Below are 9,881 nucleotides of genomic sequence, written 5' to 3' on the forward strand. Positions count from 1 at the left end.
TGATTTGACAGAATTTAATTCATTGATTAACATGCATGACTAGATTGACCTAGGAACACGCGTAGGACATAATCATCTTTTTTGAAGTAACGTCTGTATTTTATACGATAAGATAAGCTCCAGGCTCCAGTTTCTGTATTTAATTTGTAATCTAATAAGAGAATTTTTTATTTTTTTTTCAAAATCCGTCGTCTTACATTATCATTTTTTTTTTCGTTTTCCGTTTTTTTTTTATTGGATGTTTTGCTTTGACCAGAATACAAATTTAAAATGATCGGCTTGCAGCCTTGCTTAAAGCTCTAACGCCTATGGACTGTCATGGTCGACGCTTTACATGTAAACACTTAGGCTTACATTAGGGGTATTGTTTTGAGAAATATCCATGGCAGCTTTGTGTTAAGCTGACCATGTGGTGAACCACTGACCGCAAGAATAAGTTTTGCCAACCCTAAAAACATGTACCGGCACTTACCCATTTGAGATTACCATTTCTATTATGTGTCTGGATTTATTTAAAAATAGCCATGAGATGTTTACTAAAACCCTAGACATGAACTTTTGGCACTTTAAGAAATATATTAAGACCGTTCAACATACGCGTCAATAAAGACAGTCAGACGCTCATATCGATTGGTTTCTTATTTGTTAGATTGAATGATCGATTAGAGACACATTTTTTTTTCTTTTATCTTTCACTGAATCATTTCTGCCACCTTCTTTTCCTCTGGGCGAACTTTTTTTTTCTTTGGATGCATTGTTTCCACTAATTCAACCTGGCAACTTCAATTTGTTAATGGCTAAATAATTCAACACTGGCCAGCTTACGGAGACGTTCTTTTTTCATGGAGTCGGTGCGAAGGTTTCTTTCCCATATAATTCATTTAGAGAGATGTGAAGGTTGGTCTATATGTATTTCAAATGGTAGGTCTGACTCAATAAAAAGTGCACTTGACGACCGCATAGGGGCTCCATTAGCCAATGGCTCCTGGTAAATTGTTGTTGTTTTTTTTTACAAAGCTTAGGCCTATATCAACTCTGTCTGTTTGATATAAAGTTTATTTCTCCCACACCCATTTTAATATGAAACTGAAATTTTGCATAAATATTCATCGGCATAGACAAGACGTGAATCAATTAAAAAAAAACAACTATTGGTCAATTAACTACTAGTAATTAATTATTTTGTTTGATACCGACAAGGGAAATTAATTCTTCAGTATTCACAGATATGGCTTAATATATAGGGTTTGTCCCCTTATATAATTGTTCACATTATTTCTCCCACCACTATTCTCGGGTCAAGTTATTTATTGGACCTAACAAAACGTGAATCAATTGAAAAATTAACCAAATAGGTAATTATTGGTAGCCTAATTAACCATTTAGTTTGATATCGAATACGGGAAAAAAATTCTACATTATTGAGATATATGGTTGTAGGTTTGGAGTTCTTCCCACTATATAAGCTTTGTTTCATTAAAAATGTTTTTTTTTTATTTTGTTTGTTTTTATTTTTTATACTCTGCACATTGTAAGTCCATATATTTGAGTAGTTCTTTGATAGCTGAATAGTGAATATAAACTGAACTGCTAATTAACCATATTGTTGAATTCCAGTACATTTGTTCGTAGCAGCTTACAGTGACACGACAGGCAGAATCGAGAGGGGAGGGAGTTGTGGGAGGGGCCCTAGAGAAACGACACTGATCATTCAACTACTACTTCCGGTAGCCCTGTACTACAATTTACAATCATATGGCCTCTTGCCTCCTACATATTATGTTGTTGGCGGTCGTTGACTTTTAGTACCGGTGTGTTGGTTAGCAATTAAACCGATGTAGGCGTATTATATCTGAACTGATAAAACTTGAAATAACTTAAATCACTTCTTTTGTAAACAAAACTAAATAGAACTTTTATTACAATATTCTTTTAAAAATCAACTTGAGATAAAATGAAATCAATGTAGTAGACTTTAGTAATAATATAAAATGGTATTCTAAACAAAATATCTAACGCACTACAATAACACTTCTTTTCAATCTCACATTCTGAAGTCGTCTCCCTTAACTAAGGCTGATGACGACAACGCCACCTATGTTGCATCATTCACAACCAATCGCTAACCTCTTTCCACCGTCCATGAACACTCCATAACACCTCTAGAAGCCCGAAAACGGTTTTGCAGACAAACAACTCGATAGCTCGATAGAATAGGATAGGATAGGATAGAACAGAATAGACTAGAATAGAATAGAATAGACACACATATATATAACTAAAAGAACGAGGCTGTTTTAAGTAGGTTTAGTATCTAGCAGTGGACTTTGGATTCCTAGCACACGATTGGTTGCAAACACATTTGTTTTCATCAGGTTTAAAATTAAATCTAACAAGCAAGATATTAAAATTTGTAAAAAAAAAAAGTATAGGAAAGGAAAAGAGCTGCACATTTTTAACCATATCTCTCAATAATGTAAGATTTTGTGAGGGACAATGAAAAATGTGCAAATTTTCAACTTGATCCAAGAATGGGCAGTAGAAGAAATGACGTGTACAAAATGTGTACCAGACCAGTTGATATAAGCTTTAGATTTAAAAAAAGGATGGTCCTCATTACAGGACTGCGATGCATCTTATCGGAAACAAAAGGGCTGGACTTTCTTTAACAATTACACAAAAACTCTGCAAGTAAATAGAAATATATGTCAAATTTAAATGACCAGATTGCAACAAATGTTTAGTGAATTATTTTGTAACCTAAAAATCAGCCCCTCCCCCCTCCCCCTCCCCCCCCCCGGGCCATGTTTTCCCTAATTTATTTAAATCAAGTACCAGCGAGAGTTTTCAACCAGTCAGTTATCAAATTAGTGACCACGCTAGCAATAGCCAAGACCACCTAACGAACATGTTGTACGGAGCTCAGAATTGGACATTGTAGAGGCTACTAGTTATTGTTCAACAGCTGCCCAGTCCAGTATGGGATGACCAACGAAGATCTTTTTCGTGCTTAAATAAAGAGGACCCTTCCCCCAGAGGCTCTTTGGAGACCAACCCCATGAGTCACTTTGGCGTCACGGTCAGAGAAAAACGCCTGACAGTAAAACTCGTCTGATAGAAACAGCTGCAGCACTCTTTCAATGTCTCGGGAGACCCAAAATACCAAAGTGCTTACTGAGGACAGACTTGGTCTTCGTCACTCGTGGCAAATTAGGCAGGTCGCAGCTTGATCTACATAGTCACGAGAAATACTGCACTCATCCTTAATCTTCGGACTCGAATACAATTCCTAACTTGCAATCCTCGTTGATTTAGACAGGCTGCAAAGCACTTCAGAGCAACGTGGAAAAGTTGGAAGATCAGCACACAGCTAAAGATTGTGGTTGTCCGTTGACTTGGAACATTAGTTAATCTCGAAACACTATCTGGGGCGCTTGGGGGGGGGGGGGAGGGTAAACACAATACATTGTTCCAGGAAGTTAGCTTAACCATGTGTGCTTTAAGTGCCTGCCCCTCTGCTCTAGTGCAAGGCGTATCGAGGTAATTGGATACCAGGCAAGAGTATTAGATTACACGTGACTCAACACTGTGCGTTGATCGTATTTTGTGACCAGAGGTCTAGATTTGAAGAGAGGACATTATGGCATAAATATGGCATGATGCCCTTAGTGACTTATGTGTTACAGTTAGTGAATGGATTTTTTTTTTAATAAAAAAAAAATATATATACATCAGCCCTTCTCAATAAATTGTAGACTAACGGTAACTCTTTCTAGACACGTTTACCCAGGGCTGGATATAAATATGCGGAGGCCCGTGGCGAGATTATTATGGAGGCCCCTACACTGTTAAGAAAGCTTTAGGATCCATTCCTGACTAACAAGACTTAGATCTAAAGGCACGCTATAGTTTAGAAGAAAGAAATATAGTAGCCTACTTTTAAATTGTATCATAATGTCCTTTCTTATTGTGTGTGTTTAAATATTTACTATGCATATTGTAGTTTTAAAAAAGTGTATATGTTTGAGTTTGTGGAGGGTAAGGCCCTTGGTAGACGCACTGCAGTAAATCCGGAGCTGTTCCGGTACCTATATATCCCGAGCATGCTACAACTACAAGCGGACACTTCTTCATCACGAATTTGTTACCACCCTACATAAGATTCAAAGTGTTTGCGTTGAAAAGGAGAAAAAAAATGCATAAAGTTTAGACTTTCCGAAATTCTAGTATATTTTTCTCTTTTATGGAGGCCTGTTTCTTGTGGAGTCGAATTCCGGCCACCTTAACCTGCTCTCCCTTAAATCCTGTCTGTGTTTACGTATTATCAAATATTTTGTTGGTAACTTCCCTTTGTTATCAGTTGACTAAACCTTGATCATAAGTGATGTAGAGTAGGAGAAATTAAATTGTATAACTTCCCTTTGTTATCAAATGACTCAAACTTGATTAAAGGTTACTTTTTTTTTAACACCCATAAAACTAATAAAATTCGTAGATTGAAATCTAATTAAAGCCTGTTCTGAGTCACAGATGACTACCTTAAATATTTTAGACGAATCCCTGATAGTAATATCCACAGAAATGTACAATGAAACACAAGGGTGATAGTCTTGAAACAAGGGGATTCAAATTGAACTTTGTTAAGGAAATATTCCTCAGAATAAAACCCAAATAAAAACAATGATTTCAATAGCTATACACTCAGGATTGGATTTAGACCCTGCCACCACCACACATATCGTATATATGGGGCCCCTTGTAATCAACATAAGGCGATGTGTTGCTTTGCTCTTTCTTCAAACAATAGTTGGGGACACGGGGTAGGCAAGTGGGGCCCCAAGCTGCATCTTATGTTGCCTATATACAAATCCAGCAGAGGATGTATCCCTATTTGTGAATACCTTGTAATTTTCTTCTTATATATAAAAAAAACTAACTCGTATAGAATTTAATAATATTGTTTTTCCTATGAGCAATTTATGAGCCCAATTTTTTATCTTGTTATGTGCCCATGGTGCATTTCAACAAATCAAAGAAGAAAAATATTTTAAATACTTTAATAAAAAGCCGTTACGTGATTGTTTTTTAAATGCATTTTTTTAAAATGAAACCTCGAGGTATCCAGCCTCCTCAATTCAACACACTAACCACTGTGCCAGCGAATCGCTTATGTAAATAAAAGGTTTTAAAGCTATCTAATTGTTAGCTTCAAACTTTAAAGCGGAGACTTACAAAATAAAAAAGGGGCTAATTCAAACTATACAATCACATTACTCAAGTAAGATTTCTTTTCCTTGATATCAAACAAAATAATCACCAATAGCTAATTAGCTAATTGGTTATTTTTTTTTTTTATTTAATCTTGTGTTGTCAGATAAAAGAAATAATTGTGCAAAATTTCAGCTTGATCTGAGATTGGGTGTGGAAGAAATAACGTGTACAAACTTTTTACCACACAGACAGACAGAGTTGATATAAGCTTTGTAAAAAGAGCAAGACATGAGGAAAAAAAAAAACAAAGTTTTTAGCATTACGGTACAAAAAGTGGTTATGTGCTGTCTGTCCGTCAACATTCCCTGTATTGAGATGGAAAGGAGGCGTTCTACCAGCAGCTTATAGTTCACTAGGAATTGTGTGAAAGGGAGATGAAATATTGACCTCTACGATTTCAAGAAAACTAGACCTTCTCTTGGACAAGAGTATCTAACACAATTATCAACACTGACCTCATTTCATTTCTGCATTTGGTCCCGTCTGGAGCATAGGCCAATAACCAGCATCCTCCAAGCGTCTCGGTTCTGGGCGAGTCTCTCCAACTGTCCCCACGTCTTGCCATTGGCTTGACATAGCTTCCTAATCTGGGCGCCATATATTTCTGGACTCCACTCTGCGTTTTGCCGTGGGGGGTCCAGATGAGGGTTTGTCTTGTTATGATGGGAGCAGGTTTGCGAAGTGTCTTGGCTATCATATCTTCTTCAATAAGACGTTAATTTTGATACAGTTCCTTATTAGTCATTGATCGTCAACAACACTCTTTTGGAGCACATCCTGGTTGTAATTTTTGGTATTCCAGAGTATGAAATGTATTGTATTACGATATCCCGTATGTAATTGTGTTGGATATAATGTTTTATTCGATAGTGTAATTATTTGTCATATGCTGTTCCTTAAGAAAAAAAAAACATTTTTTTTTGGAATAATAAACAGGTTACCGGTACTTTAGTCATTAAATAAACAAAATGATTTAAAGTACTATTTAGTCATAGCTAATAGTTTTTATTGAAACAGTAAAAGAAAAAGAGAAAATATTATACAAAGGACTATACCGTACTTTGAACAATTTCTATGCTTTCCCTTTTATCAATGTTTAAAGAGAAAAAAGTTTTTTTCCCCTTAGAAGTAGCCATGAGTGAGAAATAGTATTAGGAACAGGTCTAGGGTTCTTATATTATTGTGTGTATGTGTGTGTGTGTGTGTGCCTTCACATAAATAAAAGCCATTAAAGAAAGTGATTCGTCCTCGAGGGTTGAAGTCGTCTGTACCCTGCAAAGTGCACATAAAGAGAAGTCAAACAAACAAGGGAAACCAAGAGAGAGAGGTGTTGAGGTAAGAGAAGGCGATCAAAGTGGTTTATCGATTTTATTTGACGTATCATTATGTAATCAGGCGGGTAAGATTTATAGTACCGGTACAGCAGGTCCATTGACGATATCTTACTTTGTACTTTATACTTGTGCATGTCTATGTAAAAGGGGAGATCACCGTAGTATTGAAGCGTTGGAGCTAGTACAGTAGTAGCGAATCTTCAGTTCGAACCATTAAACAAGCAAAATAAAAATTTAATATTTTAAAAAAAAAAAAAGCTTATATAAGGGAAAGAACTGTACATTTACAGCCTTAAATCTCAATACTGTGATTTTTCCGTTTACTATATCAAACACAATTAATGAATACCACTAATTAATTAATTAACTAATTGAATTTTTAATCGATTCATGTTTCGATATCAAAGTGATTACACTTTACAGTTTGAACTTATTTCCAAGAACGGGAAGTGTGAGAAATAACATGTACAAAATGTGTATCAGACAAACAAACGGGAAAACGGAGTGAGTTAACATTAGCTTTGTAAATATATAACAAAATGAGTATACTTGCCGATATATATTGTATCCCTTTCTGCCCTCATAACCCAGCTAATAGTGTAAGCCTTTTCACTACATCTTTTCTTTTAATAATTTCCCTTCGTTTTTACAAAGCTCATGTCAACTCTCTCTGTCTGTCTGTCTGGTAAAATGTTTGTACACGTTATTTCCTACACAAGTTGAAACTTTGCACAATTATTCATTGGCATAAATAAATTTTAAAAAATTAACTAATTTGTCAATTAATTATTGGCAATTATTTTGTTTGATAGCAACAAGGGAAATTAATCCTTCAATATTCACAGATATGAATAAATAAGAAGGGTTTTGTCCAGTCAGATAATTGTACAATTCATTTATTTCAAACCCATTCTCGGATCAAAGTAAAACATTTTTTTAAAACATCTATTGTACCTAATAAAACATGAATCAATTAAAAAATTAACCAATCAGTCAATTAATTATTGGTAATTGCTGATATGGTGCTTCCCAGATAGACAAACTTTTTGACGTTTGCTAATTTCGGGCCATCTATGAGAATGTCTGGTTCTGTGACAGATTTACTTGGGGGATGTTGGGGCAGCACTTCCGTCTTTTTTATATTAATGGTGAGGCCAAAAGTTTTGCAGGCGTTAGCGAAGAGGGACAGGCTCTTTTGAAGGTCTTCTTCGTTTGAGGCATTTAGGACACAGTCATCTGAGAATAGCAGGTCTCTGATGCTGTCGTGGTTTACTTTAGTCCTTGCCTTGAGTCTTTGAGCGTTGAATAAATTTGAATCAGTTCGAAATCGTATACCAACTCCAATGCTTTCTGTGCGAAAGGCATCTTTCAGCATGGCGCCAACCTAAATGATGAGGTAGACCTCCGTGTTGCTCGTGCCAGTGCTGCTTTTGGCAGACTTCAAGGACAAGTGTGGGAACGGAGAGGACTCAGCATATCTACAAAACTGAAAGTCTACAGTGCAGTAGTTCTCTCGTCACTCCTATATGCATCAGTCCTGGACCCTATATTACCGGCACACCAAAAAGTTAAACTCCTTCCACCTACGCTGTCTAAGGAGTATCCATAAGGTGCGTTTGTGCGACCACATACCATACACAGAAAAAGGTCTCAACTGAGATGGGCGGGACAGACAATCGCCTTCCCAAACGACTTCTGTACGGGGAGCTATGTGCAGGAAAACGCTCCCAGGGAGGCCAATACAAGCGTTATAAAGACACTCTCAATAGCTCTTTCAAGGAAGGCGATATCGATATTCACGGCTGGGAAGCACTAGCTCTCGATCGCTTCTCATGGCGTGAAGCTGTGAGTTTCGGAGTCTCATGATGATATGAAGCAAGAAGAATAGCAAGGGTGAAAGAGCGCCGAACCAACAAAAATCTGAAAGAAGAAGGCTTTTTAAAGCGAGGCTTGGACTTTACAGTCATCTTCGAGTCCATAGGAAATGAGAAATGTGCTCATCTTCGACCACAAAGGAGGAGCTATATATTGGTAATTATTTGGTTTGAAATCAAATAAGGAAAATAATGTTCACATTATTGAGAGATATAATTGAAAGTGCGGAGTTCTTCCCCTTAGATAAGCTTGTTTTTTTTTGTTTGTTTATTTAAAGGATATTTTTATAATTCGCTTCTTTTATATGCTCCCTACTCCATAGCCTGATTTTAATATCCGAGAGCGAAAGGACGCAAAATGAAACTATTAAAAACAAGAAGGCGATATCCTGAAGTCGTAGGAAGTGGGCAGTGTTGGTCATGACCATGCAGACGCGTGCATTCTGAAAATAAGGTTGCAAGATTAAAACTCTAACGAGGATGTCAGGAGAAGAGTTAACAGGGCCAGATTTAGACTCGATAAGGCCCAAATCTATTAGACATATGGGGCTCTTCTAAGACAGATGTTGCCTTTGCTATTTCTTCAGAATGATTACAGATATCTCTGTAGCCATTCTGATGCCCCCCCCCCCCCCAAGAAAGCAGGAGCATTAAGCTTATGCTATCTATAGTATGAGGAATAGACGTACGTGGCTCTAACATTTACACAGAATGCCACCCAAAAAAAAATCCGATGTGACCAGAAAGCTTCTAGCAAAGTTATTTTGCCCTCCTTAATATGCATTTCGAAATTAAACTAAGAAAATTAATGTTGTGGTTCAATCCAATCCCTCCAAAGGGTTGATTGCGGTAGGGGCAATCGTTTACTAAATCCCCATCATTGACTTTTTCTATTTAAGGGATCTCCTTTGAGGATTCGATCCCAGTCGCTACTCTTTTAACAGAAACTATAGTCTCTATCCTGACCCACCCGCACTGGTAGTTAGCTAGACCAATCGTTACAGAAGACTTGACTGCAGAGCTCTAACGTGGAAACCAGGGATCAGTCGACTCCAATATCTCGTTGCCACGTCATAGGTCTGCAGTCAGCCCTGCTATAACGATTGGCCTCGGTTTTAGGCTTCTATTTTGTTTCGCTCCCATCTGTTGAAGATGAAATTTACGTCAGTGTATGGAACGGGTTGCCTGATTCAGCCAGGAAAACCAATGACTTAGCAGTGTTTAAGTCTTTAATTAAGATGCACGACTAGATTATCACATGGATACACGTAGTTATTTTCTCGGTTGAACGTCTGAAATTTACAAGTTAAGATAAGGTCAGTCCCTTAATGCCATGATTCAACGTTAAGCGAGATTGGGTTAACAACTTCTAGTAGATTTTGTTTGCTGTTGTTGGACATCT

The sequence above is a fragment of the Biomphalaria glabrata genome, chromosome 8 (assembly GCF_947242115.1).
Source record: "Biomphalaria glabrata chromosome 8, xgBioGlab47.1, whole genome shotgun sequence".
Taxonomy (NCBI): Eukaryota; Metazoa; Mollusca; class Gastropoda; family Planorbidae; genus Biomphalaria; species Biomphalaria glabrata.